The sequence below is a fragment of the Lepeophtheirus salmonis genome, chromosome 10 (assembly GCF_016086655.4).
Source record: "Lepeophtheirus salmonis chromosome 10, UVic_Lsal_1.4, whole genome shotgun sequence".
NCBI classification, from domain to species: domain Eukaryota; kingdom Metazoa; phylum Arthropoda; class Copepoda; order Siphonostomatoida; family Caligidae; genus Lepeophtheirus; species Lepeophtheirus salmonis.
In genome coordinates, this window is record NC_052140.2 from 12,890,971 (window position 1) to 12,906,882 (window position 15,912).

Genomic DNA, 15,912 nt, shown 5'->3' on the forward strand with positions numbered 1-15,912 from the left:
ATATTTGTACTTCTCCAGAGAAGATTAGTGAAATGAAAGTTTTTGGCATGAATAATGATCACTACATGTCACAGAGGAAATGTATTAGAACTGTATGAATCATGACAATGATGACTCCTTCAAATTTCAAATAATTTCCTCAGATAAATCACTCTCAAGTAATGATGTTACTTACATATGAAGTGAAACTGAGTTCTCACATAATATATGATACATATACACGAAAGAGACTCACTCACTCTAAGAAAAGAGACATTTACTCGGGTGATTTGTTAGGGATGGGATTTTTTGTAGATATTAAAAGTGTTATTCAATTCGATGTCTACAAAAAAGTTCCATCCCTATTGTCATTTTATTGTTTTCAACGAGGTTGAACATAATTAAAGGGCATGTACTTTTTTTACCCAGTATCGTTTCAACTGATTCTTCACTTCTTTCCCTGGCTTAGTATCTCTTTAGTGTACACACGATAGGTTGTTTTTAATTAAGATTAATTGTTCTATCATGAAGGTTTATTATATATTGTCAACTAGGAGTAGTACCCAGCATTGCCCGGAGTTATTATACAGTTTTTTTTTCCAAAATAGTCTAATCGTAACTCTATATAATTCTCCGAACAAAATTACAGACGGGACAGGTTATACAGATGGGAGCATCGCCGGAAGAAGTTTGTCGAGGTACAAGGAATCAATGTTGAAATATAAAATTAAGAATTTTTTTTTCTTACAAAACCGCTACTCGCTAAAACGGCTAAAAATTTGGTGTGTAGCTGTCAATAGATGCTAAATAGATATGATTAGTATTTATGTACGAGGTCAAAAACTTTTCTTAGTTCTTAGAGCCACTGATCTTAAGATTGTACCATACTGTACCCAAGAAAGTCGGACTGACACAACACTATAAACGATCATATTTTGCCTCCTTAAAAGTCTACATAAAATTTCTCCCCAGCATTTTTATTTGTTTACATTGAAGGAACAGCATCCTGGCTACAATTATTAACGTACTCTTGTTTCATTTTTCTGTTTATGGATAGACATTTAACAAAATAGACTAAACACCTAATAAAAAAAATCAATAAAACCGACAAATAGTTATACATTAATGTATAAGTACATTATTTCGGCTCCTTATGATCGGGGATGTGTAGGAATTTGATCCACGTGTTTTGAACTTTTAAAACTATAATAAAAAGCTCCATCAGTGAACGATAGAGTAAACATCAGAGGAGTCGCTAGTCCCTTTATTTATGCCGTTTTCATTCCAAGTAAACGGGCTTATTGCAGTTTTAGGGAACGATAAAAATCCGTGTTATATTGAAATCCGGATTGTAAGGGGATTTTTTTAGTACTAAACCCCATAAAATGGGAGACATAATTTACGAATATATGTGGGGAATTTACTGCACTATATGGCGAGTCAAACACAGCGTTATGCCAAATCTTTGGGATTTTGAAACCTTGTTATGTGGGCCCCCATTATATCTAGATTTCTGTGTTCTACATATGCTTAGCTGTTCTTTACTCAATAACAATTCTAACAGATTTGGAAAATATATGTGTTGGGGCGAGAGCCAACCTAAAAGTTTCTGAAGTTCCCCCGCCCTAATTTTATCATATCATATATATATTTATAAGTGTGTTTTTCGTTTTTAACATATGATCAGTCTGAAATTTAGCAAATATACGGATAAAATAACCAAACGGGTTGTACCGATATTTTTTTTGATTCTTGAAAGTAAATAAGAGCCTGTTTTTAACGGAAATAAAACATTTTTTTCCTTTTCTGTTCCTACAAGGGTGGTCTGAAAAGTTTCTAACCTAAGAAAAATTCTTAAAACATTTTTTCTGATTTTTGTATTCTTATTTTTCAAACTGGCTTCCGTGTATCTCTACACACTTCTCCTAGTGATATTCCCATCTCTGTAACCCATTCAAATAGTACTCTGTGTTTATCCCTGCAAAATAATTATTCTAGAGAAACTTTATATTTTTTGGCTCAATTACTCCGAGTTGCATTGACTCAGATCCGTCAAATTTTAACACATCAAACCTTTATATGCCTGCTATATTTTGAATCTATTTATAGCTCACACTTTGAAAAACAAATATTTAATGATACTCGATTTTGTTCATTTTGACACAAACACTCACATCAACGACTCTTACATGACAATTACACCTCCAAAATGGATGAAACTTTGGTGAGTAACTTTCAATAGATTCTAGATAGATGTGACTCGCGTTTATTTACCAGTTCAGGTCGGTAATTTTTTCAAATCACCCACTCCTTCTCTCTGCTCTTCCCTATTCTCTTCTACCCCTATCTCTTTTTACATCCCACTCTCTGTTTCTTTTCTTAAACCTTCATTCTTTGTTTCTATTCCCCTCTATTCACAACTGCAACACCGACACCGTTTCCTAGTATATATGTAAAATAGGGAAGTACCCATACCAAAATTATACGATCTTGAACAAAAATCACAAATAAGAAAAATGTCTAATATATTTTTGTACATGATATATTTACATATACATAGCTAAATATTTCATGGACGGATTTCGGTCAATTATCGACTTTTAGGGATATCATTCCCTGTCAGAAGCATCAACAGAAAGAGTTGAAGGTAATCAATAATCGTAATCGGATGTACAAGTAAGGTAGCATTAGCTAGTGCTGATTTCTTACGATTAAATTATTCTTTTAATTCCATATTAGGCTCAATCCTGACTTTGATGAGAGAAGCTTTGGTCATGAGAGCTCCTTTTTAGTAGTTGAGGGAAAGGTCGTAGAAGTTTAGCCATACCAGGAACAAATCGATGTCGATCTATAACCACTCCGAGTTAGATTTACTTAGACATGTCAAATTTTAACACAGCAAGTCTTTATATGTTTGCTATTGGTTGAACATATTTAAAGATTACTCTTTAAAATACAAATATTTAATGACAGCTTGATATTCGATTTTGTTCTTTTTCACGTAAACGCTCACATCAACTCACTCAAACGACTGTTATACAAGAACTGGGCGTCCAAAATACTGGAAACTTTGGTGAGTACTTTTACTGAATAAACTTTAATTTTCAATGGATGTACCTGAATTTTGTTATGTAGGTTTTTAATTATTATTGCACTTCTTTTAAATTAAAATTAAGTAAGTAGAGCTCTAGTCTTAAGCCTATGTTAGTCTATACTATGATATATGGTTTTTACTCAATAATGTATATAAATAAATATGCACAGGTATAGGGTGGAATCCGCATTATTGTGCCAATTCCGATGCATTGCCCCACCCCTATATAACCCTTTATATAACCTTTTAATATCAGTAATTATGTAACGGGTTTAATATTTTTTTGGGGGGCTAAGACCCCCCCCCCCTTCCCCAAATGACGAAGGCTAGCAACAGCCCTGGTAAACATACCGAATTACACAATAAAGTAGGATTTACATGAATTTATTGTTAAATCTTTTTTTAATATCTTTGTTTGAGTCAGGAGGGGTCACGCATAAGAGTTATTTAAAGAGGGTTTTTTCACCTCTCCTTTCCTTTTCTTCTTTCTTATGTAGATGTCTACATTTTTTACAAGATTTAAATATTAAATGTCATGGGAATGTTGTCATCAATCACTTTTAGTCGAGCCCACGAAATAAATTGAAATCCATCTCATGTCGTCAGTTGAAAGAACAGGAATCGTGTAAAATGTGTATATGAAGAATGACTTATTGTGAGGTGAGTAAACACACACACACACAAAAAACAATCTCTGGCAAAAATCACGAAGAAAAGGAGAAATCTCCAATTGACCCAAAGGAAATAGGCGATTAGTCGAGTGAATTAAAAATAAATCAAAAAAACATTTACCAAAATTATGCTGACTCGTTCACAAATCCTCAATCAAAAATGACTAAGGATTAAGGATAGTACTGAATCACATTTTCTTAGATCTGGGTGGTTCAGATCTTTTGACGTAAATATTCGAGTAAATTTCGTGTCCAGATTAGGCGGCTACTAGTCTTCAATTTTATGAGCATTTTACCCAATGTTTGGACCTTTATAAATTTTTTTTTACTGATAATGATTGATTCTGAAGCAATGAACTACCCAATGTTATTGCTATTGAAACAGATTTATTATAATCATATTGGGCACGATAATAGCTATATTGTATTTCGCAACCTCTCATCCGAAAAGAAACAGAAACAAGCCCAACATCAGTTGTTATTTTGCCAATTCTTCCAACTATGGAATTATTATTCAATAGTTGTTGAGAATTATAAACAGCTTAGAAGGAGCTAATAAAAATCCAGGTAGTCACTATTAAGAACCCTGATTAAAGGGGAAAAAGACGATCAATCGACAGTTGATAACCAAATATAGAGTAAAATTTTGTGTTAGTAAGGTAGTACCGGGTTTAATAACTTGAGCACCGCGTTACTTCGCTAACACAAAAATATAAATAATATGTTTGTTATCAGCTGTTGATGTTTCTACTTCTTTTTCTCTTGACTAAACCTATAGAAAAATACGTCTTCCTTTTAATATTCATTGTTTGAAATGAAAAATATCAAGAATGCATAAGGATGGTCGACCCAGGATATTACAATGCTATTTCAGTATTCAGGGTAAATTGAAACCCCTTGAAAGTAATGAAAAGGTTAAGGACAATTTATGACGCCTCCAAAAGATTAATTATAATAATTTGTTTATAGAAATTGAGGATAGTTCTTCGTAGTGTACAAAATATAATCTGGACTCAATTTGTAGAAAAATCATTCTAGTTTACTTTTATATTAACGAACCACATAAGCTGTGGGCCTACATTGTATATACTTATTACATCCACATAAATCCGAAAAATGAACATAATTTACTCGTAATTAATGGATAAATAGAGCTAACTAAGAGCAAACGTAATGATAGAATTGCCTCAACTATTATATAACATAACATTATATTTTTGATAGGAAATATTCATATTTGGTCACAATATGTACTAGAGCAATAGTCCATAGTGCACTTTTTTTTATTGTTGATAACAGCCATTTTGGGGGTCTAAACAATCAAGTTTTATAATAATTAATTCCCTTTTTTATTTATATTACGAAAAGTATTGAACTATTTGGTGTCAAAATGGAACCAAGAATTGAAAAGGACTTAAACCTTATTGTTTATCAAAAATATATCACCTTTTGCCTTATTTTATTTAATAACTGACCTTAAAGTGTATTATAAGTATGTATCGGTCGTTGGATCTATTTTTTACAAGTGAATAATTTAGCATGGAGTTAGTGTGAATGGGTATTTAAAAAAAAGGAGGACATTACTTAGCACCGGTAGAAACCATTGGTGGCAATGGGCTCACCCCCTACCAATATTATTGGGTAGAGAAAGTTGGTTTTGCCATAAAAATAACATTTAGGCTAATAATACCTACATCATTTACATATTTTTGTCAACTTTTTAATTTTATTATTAAATAATTTTTGCTGGATGAAATACACTCACGGGCCAGACTTGATCTCTCTCCTAAGAAAATAAATTATCTCTTTCTTTTTCATTTCGTTTTATTCCATATATAAAAATGTCCACCACAAATATTTAGAATTATTTACCAAGATATCTCATAGAGCAGGACGAAAGGTTAAGTCAAGGACAATGATGCAATTAGCCACAGTATATTGCAACCAATATATATGCATATAACTATTAAATATTATTTACACGAAGGAAAATGCCATTATCACGTTCTTGCCTTACTTTCAAATCTCTAATCCGATTAAAAAGACAAACAAACACCGTCGAGGACAGTGGAAATTCCAGTCAAATGATTCAAATATGATATTTAATGCATTGCAAATTTGTGTCGTAAGTTATCTCGCTAATACTCTGATATTTTACATATATAAAAGCATATAGTCATATTGACAATGCATTAAAGGTACTTTTGTAAGGTGACGTTTGTGGGCCTTTGAAGTAGCGTGTGGACATGAGTACATAAAGTATTTTAATATTAATGATCTGAATGGATTGTGGGTTGATTGGAGCAGGTATAGCAATACAGAGTGCAGGAGAAAAAAATTCCGAAATTCAATCATTTAAAAAAAGTGTGCAATATGGAAAAAGAAGCACTTATTATTCAAAAACTCTTATAACAAAAAATGTTCATCTGTGTGAAAATGAGCACCATTTTATGGGTGCAAGAGTGCAGTTGTACAACAATTTTCTTGTACAAGTGATAATATCATGGTTGCAACTTGTCCAAGCAAATTGTAGAATTATATTCTTGTACGTATAGAATGTACCTCAATGTATCGCAACCGTCTACTGAGTCAAGGAGCCCCCAAATATAATGGTGCGGAGCCCCCAGGAGTCGTCAACCAAGAAAATTTACTACTCAAGCTGTAATAAAAACCTTTAAAGAAAAGATGGATCTCTCCATGACGACCATGGACGTCAATATCTCATTGTCCACAGTGTCTCATTGACCAAGGAGATATGTAGGTGGTCAATTTTTGTCTTTCAACAGAATGAAACTCTCCTCCACACGGTCAAGATTGTACAGAAATGGCTAGGATACAATTGTGAATTGTGGGACAATAACTCTTGACCACTCGAATCATCAGATCTGAATCTCCTGGATTATAGTATAGGGCGGAAAGTAGAATCCATGGCCTGCAGAATCAGACATCCAAATTTTAAAATACTCTGTCAATAAGCAGCGGATCTCTATATCAGAGGTTTACATCAAGAGCACCTGCATTAAATTTAACCTCCACCTGGAAGCCGTTATTACTGCTTAAGGTGGTCATATTCAAGACGAATGATTATTTATATGTTAAATATATATAAAATATTTTTGGATATTAATTTATAGAAAACTATACATCATTGTTTAATTCGTTCATACGACATGGTATAGTAGATCATATGAAGATGGAGCCTGAAGGATTTGCCCTAGTATGAAGCAAAATTGTATATGAAAACTTTTGGTTTATTAGAGATATATAAAGTAAAGACCCATCCCGAGTCCACACCTAATTTTCCTCCGTGTAATTGGCCTTCAACCTCGACAATACGGTTAATCTCAAAAACCTTGTAATATGAATCAAAATGAACTTTTTCCTAATGTTTCAAGAAATATGAGTCCATCCTCTTCTCATCACACACTACAACGCCCAGACACATAATCTAGGCCCCTGAATGCTTTGTTTTGAAGGTCACCTTAACCCCTTGTAATGACCTTGCAGACAATCTGTCATTTGGACGGCTTAGGACCTTGTCCACAGTGAAGTTCCTTTGGCTATAGAAAGATTTAACTGTCCAAAAGATCAGACACTCATTGCCTTTTGGCTTGCTAAATCTAAGGGTAAAAGGAATATCCAACTTGTCAGCTGCTTGTATTTTGTTTTTTTCACACCTTAGATAATACTATAAATCAATTAAAACAGTGTGCAAAAATTACCACCTGCACTCTGTAGTCTGTATATAGAATGAACAAAACAATTTATTTTACGCCATTGTTTGGCCTATAATCAATTAGCAAGAACCAATTATAAGTATTACTGAAACTAAATGATAAAATATTTTTGGGAGTCCTTGAACAACATTAAATATCAAATAATAATTAATCTATCACAATTATTATTAAAATTTGTAAATAGGATTTGAAATTTCATCATTTTTGAATAAAGAACTCAGGTTATTTATGATTTTTTTTTGGACATAGCCCAACTTACGTGGGCTGATTATGTCTAGGGGAGACGTTGCAACAGAGGATGGTTGCAAAACTTCCAAAAAAATCTTTAAAAAAACAACACTTCCCAATTGTAAAATATAATGCAAATAATTGTCAAGCTTTTGAGGGGTAAAAATAATATTTTTGAGTAGCATTTTTTTTGTAATAATGTAGTCATTTTTTGATTGTATTTTGTGTAACTTATATAATTTGAATCATTGATTATTTTCTATCCGTTGATATAATTTGATCAAGGATCTAAACTCACTCAGTGAGGATAATTTTGTACATATGGTATCACTGCGTACAAAGGAGAAAGTTACTACAAATATTACAATTTCCTTTGCATTATTTATTATTCTAAATTAATTTACTACTACACGGCATTACCCAGAGTTATAAGGCCTCGTCGAACAAACACACTTTGGCTAAAAAAATATAGAAGATAATTAGGTGATCCTTAGTTTTACTCGCCTTTTTTCATTGTCAAACTCAATCGTAGTCATTAAATATATATTAATGTTTTCTTCTAAATAATAAAATACCGAGTGGTCCCTTAAAATCTCAACATATCTGTCTGAGCTCTCTTAATCATTAATATAGGCGCCCTTAGTAGTAATGATGGCTTCCAGGCGGTGGCGGATATGGTCTTCTGTGCTGAGTGACAGTTGTTTTGAGAGCCTAAATGTTGGGATGATGGGCACTGCAGGCCTTCCCTTGGCATGCGCCCAAAAAGTGTAGTCGAGGGCGTTGGCATCTGGGCTGTAGAGGGCTAAAAGTGTCTTAAAAGAGTTCAAAAGACTCATTCAAAACTCATGAAATAAAGTAATGTAACGGAAGAGACGGGTTTCTCCCTTTGCTGATGTCAAAAGTGGTCTCTCCATCCTCATAAGGCTCTTTCCACCCACTTTTTTGATATTTTTTTTTATACAGTCTGGTGTGAAATCCTGAGATATCGCGGGAATGGAAACTTGTGGATCATGTTCAAGTGTCATTTTCTCGACATGAAGTAAAGCTGGAGAGCTCAGATTTTTATATATTTTGTAACCTATTGCTAATACTTTAACATATCGACATATCAATTAATTTTTATCACTCAACCTTAATCAATTATCGAATTAGTAAGTGTTCAGATTTCAATGGACCACCTGATAATAATAATTAAAACAGCTTGACCAATAAAAAAATCACGTTATGACCATAAATGGAAGTAATTTTATATTGGAAGAGGTCTTTTTGTAGTTGCTGACTGAATATTTGTTTTTATTGCCCAAAGTTATTACTTTCTTGATGAGAGAAGAAATAAGTATAAAATAATCACTAGTGTTTAAAAGACAAAAAGTAACATTGATATTTGTTGCAGAGTTAGAAGTGTTTGACCCTTGTTGAACTCGGAGTGGAATTGACCTATATACCTTTTAAATAATTTCAAAGAGTTTATTTAAAACAGCTCCAAGTAATTGATCCCAAAACGAAAAGTGTTACGATTGACCTCGGTCTCCCATATTTATTAAGGATAGTCAATCAAAAATATCAACAATTTTGCATATGTGGAATCGTTAATGATCAATATCTCAGGATTTTATTTGACCATAATAAAAGAGTGCAAATTTAACTGCAATAATGTATCAAGGCCAAACATTAAAAAGATATCAATCATTTATACTATGGTTTTTTTTCTCTTCTTTCAAATATAAATGTACTTAGTTTGAAAATATCATTAGAACTTGACAAATGATCTTAATTGCAAAAAAATAAAAAAAAGGATTGGAAGTTTTTAGAAAAATATATATTCTGAAGGACATTTTAAGCCATTGAATGAACAAATATAAGGTTACTGTTGAATTCCTGGATCGGTCTTAGAATAAAATATTTTTTGCCAAACCAAACTATTTAGTTCCTTTAATCTAGTTTGGCCTGGATCGATCTCATAGACAAATTCGATGTCAATCAGTTCCAAGATAAAAATCATTTTATATTGTACCCACAAAAAAGTGTCTTTTAATGGGTGTTATTTAAAAATCGAGCTGGATTAATTTCATAGATGATTTGCTCATGAGACCATGCTGTGTATTTCTAAATTTTGAACATCGGTAATATGACGTCAGCCAAAGTTTAAAGTGTTAAAACAATGAAAACATTTGCAAACCGTGGTGTTAAAACGGTCCATTCCTTATCAGTCTTTTTCGTAATCGGCCCATTTTTGTTCACCATTTATCAATTCATAAGGACTAATCAGTCGGTCCTTCAGCTTTCTCTCTAACAAAAAGATGTGGACGGTTGACTTGTCTTGAAAGAGCCAAAATAATAGAAATGTACATAAAATCGGGGTTTGAGTGTATTTACGCACACAAATACTATTTTATGTGAATGAATTTTTTAAACAAAGATTGATGACGTAATTATAATATTTGTTATAAAAGTATTTAGTATTTATCAATTTTAGGAATGACAAGGATCGACACTTATGAGTCATGTTGTTACACATTAAGGAAAAGGGTGGTATTTTCTCTAGTTAAGAATCTACAAAAACATATTAGAAATGAGTAATATTTAAATGAAATTCTTGTCAGGGATTTTGAATGCATTTAAATATTTGCTAAGAAGGAAATTCCTGTATCATGACACATTTCCTTATGAGATGTCTGTGGGTGTTTATACTTTTGATGAAATATTGATTCATCCGTAATGGTACTCCCAGTTAGTATCGAGGCTCGGACCGAAACTGATTTTATTTTTTCGTTTCGGTATTAAGTTATTTTTTTCTATATGGATTTGTATCGATATTTATGTACAGACTGCGGGCTCAGGCCGTTGAATCGAAACTACATCGTGTTCAAATCGAGGAAAGATAATTTCGACCTCACTCTACAGTGCCGTAATCACAGTATTTTTTAGTGCCTATATATGACTCATCAGGGTTTTTATACGATAAATACTAATTCAAAAAATATTATTGGTCATACTCAGTAGGGCGATAATAATTATATATTTTTTGACAAGTAAATGCAAAAAAAAAAAAACATTTAAAAAAAGTATGAACAGTTTTGAAGAGTATTAAATGGTAAGCTCAACGGCCCATTAGCTTTGAAAATTTGAGTATTTTCTTGCATACTAACTATATACTTTAAATTAAGGGTTTTTTATGTCAAAATAATAAATTGAGATTAATCAAAGTTAATAGAAATACAAGGTTATACCATCATGTAATTGGCTTGCCAGAATTTTCAATTTGGTGTACCCTTCCGACTACTGGGAAGGAGAGTCATATTTTAATGTCATAGAGAATGATCGGTAAATGGCAGATTACTAGCATATAATTCGAGAAATTATATGATCAACATTAACAGTATATTATATTCTTAGACGTCACTATTAAAAAGCAGAGTGGAAGTCAAACATCCGTCGTTATGGTATATTCTTCAATTTTAATAAACATTGAGCTTATAAAATTTACAATAAAATATATTTAATAATTATTTCGAAAAAAAAGTTATATATTTTCGTTTATATACAAAATAACGTTAATTGATTGAAATTTAGCTCATGAGCAAATCGCAACCAGAATATTGGACTGATCAATATTACATTTAGAAATACATGTAATTGACATTAAATTAAGCGAAAAAAATATAAATTTTAGACAACTATTCCCTAAGTGACCTTTTTATAACCAATCAAAAGCTAAAAACCAGCTTTAATATAAATCTACAAACCTATAAAATGACACATCATACAGCTCAATCCGAATGTTGCCGAAAAAAATAATTTATTTTTAATAAGGAGAGTCAGAAACAGTTAATTGTTAGTTACTTTCTAAGTTTTAATTAAAAAATTCAAAAATGATCTTTTTCTGAGTCATAACTCAAAAATCTTCGATTTTGACCAATTTTCTAAAAACAGTATTTTTGATAATAAAAAAAGGCAAACATTTCAAAGAATATGGAAATTTTATCTACGCAAGTATTTATAGGCTTCAAACTCCATTAGCTAACAGTGCATATCATTTCTAAAACATTGTAATGTAGAAAAAAATCTAAATTTCTAATAAAAAAATGATTTATTTCTTACCAATTACTCAAAAATCTTCGATTTTGACAAATTTTACAGGAAAAAAAAATTGATTTAAATTCTCATTTGAAAGAATACAAAATTATGTATGCGCATTAACGGCATTATGGGCTTAAAAGTCAACATCCTTTTTATAACATAGTTAGTGAACTGGATAAAAAAGAACACCCCTCGCCCCCCCAAAAAAAAAAAACACCCCATGTACTTAATTATATGATGAACAGTTATAATAATGACGTTATTTAAATTTTGTATCAATTTGTTATCTATTCCGTCCATTTTGAACATAAAACACAAAGAAAATATAAATCCTTATTTTTTAAAGTAACCTTAACAATATGAGTTTGGGGCTTCAACTATATATAATTGGTTATTCGTATAGTAAAAACCCTAAATTGAAAAATAAAGAATTTAGTCAATCAAAAGGAAAAACAAAGGAAATACTTTTTAGCAAAAATATTAATTAAATTCACTAAACCTCAATTATAAATGGCTAAAAATATAAATAAATCCGAAACAAGGCATTATCAAAAGAAATAAAGAATGTCGTATAAAGGGATTGAATGTTTCAAGAGCATACTGTAGAGTATTGACTAAGGAATGATGAACATTTATCTTGGGGAGGTTAATCAATCTAACTAGTTCGTTCCAACACAAATTATTATTAGGGATATAGCCATACCGAATTTTCAGCTAATTCCGGATCCAACACCATCTTTATGGACGATTCCAATTCCCTCTGTATCTGATCTAATTTCAACTGCCTTACTGCTAAAAAAAAAAATATTTGCGACGCTAACAAAAAGCTATTTTCTATTATTTTAATGGTTCGGACAACATGAGAAAAAATCATCTTGAACATTATCGAGTTCCTAAAACTGAGTTTTATATACTTGCCTAGGAATTAAAATATGGATAAACCAGTGTTTGAGTCCATACTTGTGTCTTTTTAAAGGAAGAATACTGATGACTTAAACTTGACTCAGAAAATATGGACTCGATTTCAGTTCTGTGTTAAAACAATACTATTCAACAAACATACAAAACTGAAATATTGAGTGAAAAAGTTACCCAATAGTTTTAGAGTAAATTCCTCAACCCAACTCTTACTGTGACATAATTTTTGAACGACTCATGATACAATCAAATGTATGGGGCACTAAATATGTGGTTATTTCTAAATTGTTGCTTTCAAGTACATTTCCTGAACAAACCTGCAAATTTGAATAATCATCCTATGTGCTTCCTCCACCCTTTTTCTTTTTCTTTTTTTTGCATTTGTCTGAAGGACTTTGTCTTGGTTAGATATTTTATTGATTTGTTACGGTAATTTTGTCTCCCAAAAATAAGCTCAAATAAGTGATATTATCCATATAAATAATTATACATATGTATCGGTTGAATCGCCATTATTGTGCCGATTCTGATACTTCAAAAAAGGCCAGCTCCGATACTTATTTTGATGCATCGGTAAACTTCTTAAATATAATGGTCTTAGACCGATCTAAGATTTCAGACATCACTAATTTGGGTTGTTTTTTTATGAGGGTGAGAGAGGAACAAACGGGTTCTTATCTATGAATGTAGGTTTACCTAATACAATCTCATTTAACTATATAATGAGTTATTTACGTGATATTTATATGAATGATTATAACTCTGTGTATTAATTATACATATTAAAAGCTTGAATAATATGTTCAAGGGGTGTAGAATATAAATAGACACCCCCATTATGAGCTGGATAATCATGAGACGAGAGGTCAGGATATTTTATTATACACTAAGATTATAACAAGGTTTTTTTCAAGGACAATTCCAGTTATATTTATTTAAAAAAAAGGTTATTACGGATATATGAACATGGGTATGTAAATTAAAGACTTTAAATCTAATCACGCATTTATTCATCCCTCCCCTTCTCACAAGAATCCCTTTCTGTCTGTCTAGATCAATAAGTCTAAATAACCAACCATTTAGAACATTTTATGTACAGAGTGGTACATTATTATCTGAACACATTGGATTTTAAACTTTAAAGAGATATAATTTATTAATTAACAATAGAATTTCAACAAAATTAATATGTACTATAAATAGCCTTGAGTCTGAGCTCTCTTAATCGCTGGAGTAGCCGCCCTTAGGGCAATTATGGCGTCTAGGCGGTGGAAGGCCTAGCACCCACTACGGATGTAGTCTTCTGTCATGGCGTCCCAGTGCTAGCTGACAGTGACTTAGAAGACCTCAGTGTTTAGATGAAGACACTACAGGCTTTCCTCTCGACATCTTTCTAAAAGTTGTGGTTGAGGGTGTTGGCATTAGGCCTGTAGTGTGAGGCAAAAGTGTCCAAAAAGAGTTCGAAACCCCCGAGCTCTCTTGCATGACACATCATGAACTTGAGGGGATTGCTCTGAACTGTTTACTTAAACTCCTACGGTTCCAGTTCGGCATTTTTAACAGGGCCCTTTTCCCTCTCCAACATTTTGGACTTGCTGACGGCGTAGACCGTGGTCCTGGAGACGCCCAACTCCTTGGATTTCACGAATGAAATTCGTCGTATACGTTAAATGTCATTTTCTCGACTTGTACGTAAGCTAGAAAGCTCAGGTTTTTATTTGTAACTATTTTTTTATGTTTTTTTATATATCGTAATATGAATTAATTTCAATCACTTAATCTTCATTAATTATTGAATATTTAGTAAGTATTTCAATAGGCCACCCGGTATCTTTATATATAAGGTCATGCTCGACAATTGCAACAAACTTTGACATCATCGAGATCCCGTATGAGTGCATCCCGGCCAAGTTTTGCCCCCTGCACATACAATAGGTTAGACAGCAAATAAAATTAATTTCCGTTTGTTTTTGTTTTTAGTCTGTTGTAGAGATGAAGAAGCACGATCACTCATCAAGTAGAGTGTTGCTAATTGGAAATTTTCAAAATTATTTGGACGCCAATTAATCGAACCTTAATGATGTTAAGAGTCCTATAGCTGGTGTTATCGGATCCCACGTAATTCAATAATTTCAAATGAGAGCAATTGGTTCAGATTTACTTTATTTATTTATGTACATGGAAATATTGACATGTAAGAGGTAAAAAAATTAAAATGTCAGTAATACCAACGGTTTCCAATTGAACCACAAGGCCTAATACGGTTTGAAATTCTGAAATTTTATTCATTCAGCGTCTATTCCATGAAAAAGTGCAGCAAAGAGAAAATGGAAAGGAAAGCTAGTTTAGATGTGATTAAATCAAATCAAAAAATCAGTAACAATGTATTTGTTCAGGATCTGGATGACGTCAAAGTTTGCTTCCCCTTGTAGTGCACGCCCCTGAGCAAACTAAAAAAATATATATATTCTCAGCAAGGTTGTGTGACAGATTATATAGCTTGTTGTTTAAACTAGTTGTGTAAAAAAATGGCACATTCACAGAATAATTTTCAAAGGACCCTCTATGTGAGTAATATACACCTCTTTTTTTTTGTTCAATAATATAATCATTCAGGGACTTGGATTACTTCAACGTTCAGAACGATAATCAGGGAAAAAAGTAGAAATATCGACAGCTGACAACAAAATACACTGTATATATTTGTGTTTGTAAGCTAAAGTCGTGCTAAAAGAAAATAATTGTAATAGTAAATGTGTGATTGATCTATTGGTAGGTTGTAGGCCTTTGTTGTATCTCGCAACCTTTTCCCTAAAAAGAAATTTAAAAAAATATTGCTTCTTACCTATGAACAGACATATTTAAATGGACATTCCAACTTGTTCAACAATATTTACAGACATCCCTAACAACATACATAATTATGAATATAAAACAATTCTTAAGCCAGGCATATATTTTATTTTAATGATATTTCACGACAAATAAAAAGCTTAGACGAATGCACTTTTTTTTTAACAACAATAGTTTTAGTTTTTTTTATAAATAAAATAATTAGTTTGTTTCTTTCTGAGAAGATTTGATGCAAACAATGTTTATGTATAGGGTAGGGCAGTACAACATGGACTTGATAAATTGATTTAGAAATACAAAAATAATTTTATATTTTCAATACTAGGTAAAAAAATAGTGTTAACAAAACATG

The 15,912-nt window shown here is 31.9% G+C and overlaps 1 protein-coding gene across 2 annotated transcripts in view; it reads right to left on the bottom strand.

The window, feature by feature from the left end:
* The window catches only part of spri (Src homology 2 domain-containing protein sprint), a 73,588-nt gene that overhangs the window by 34,647 nt on the left and 23,029 nt on the right, over positions 1 to 15,912 (bottom strand). The window contains exon 1 of one of the 2 annotated variants that reach the window (XM_071891578.1): positions 15,553 to 15,607. The exons of the other annotated variant lie outside the window; for it this stretch is intronic. The gene's annotated coding sequence lies outside the window, so the exon portion shown is untranslated. Of the gene's footprint in view, positions 1 to 15,552; positions 15,608 to 15,912 lie in introns of those variants that run through there. 2 annotated transcript variants of the gene reach the window in all.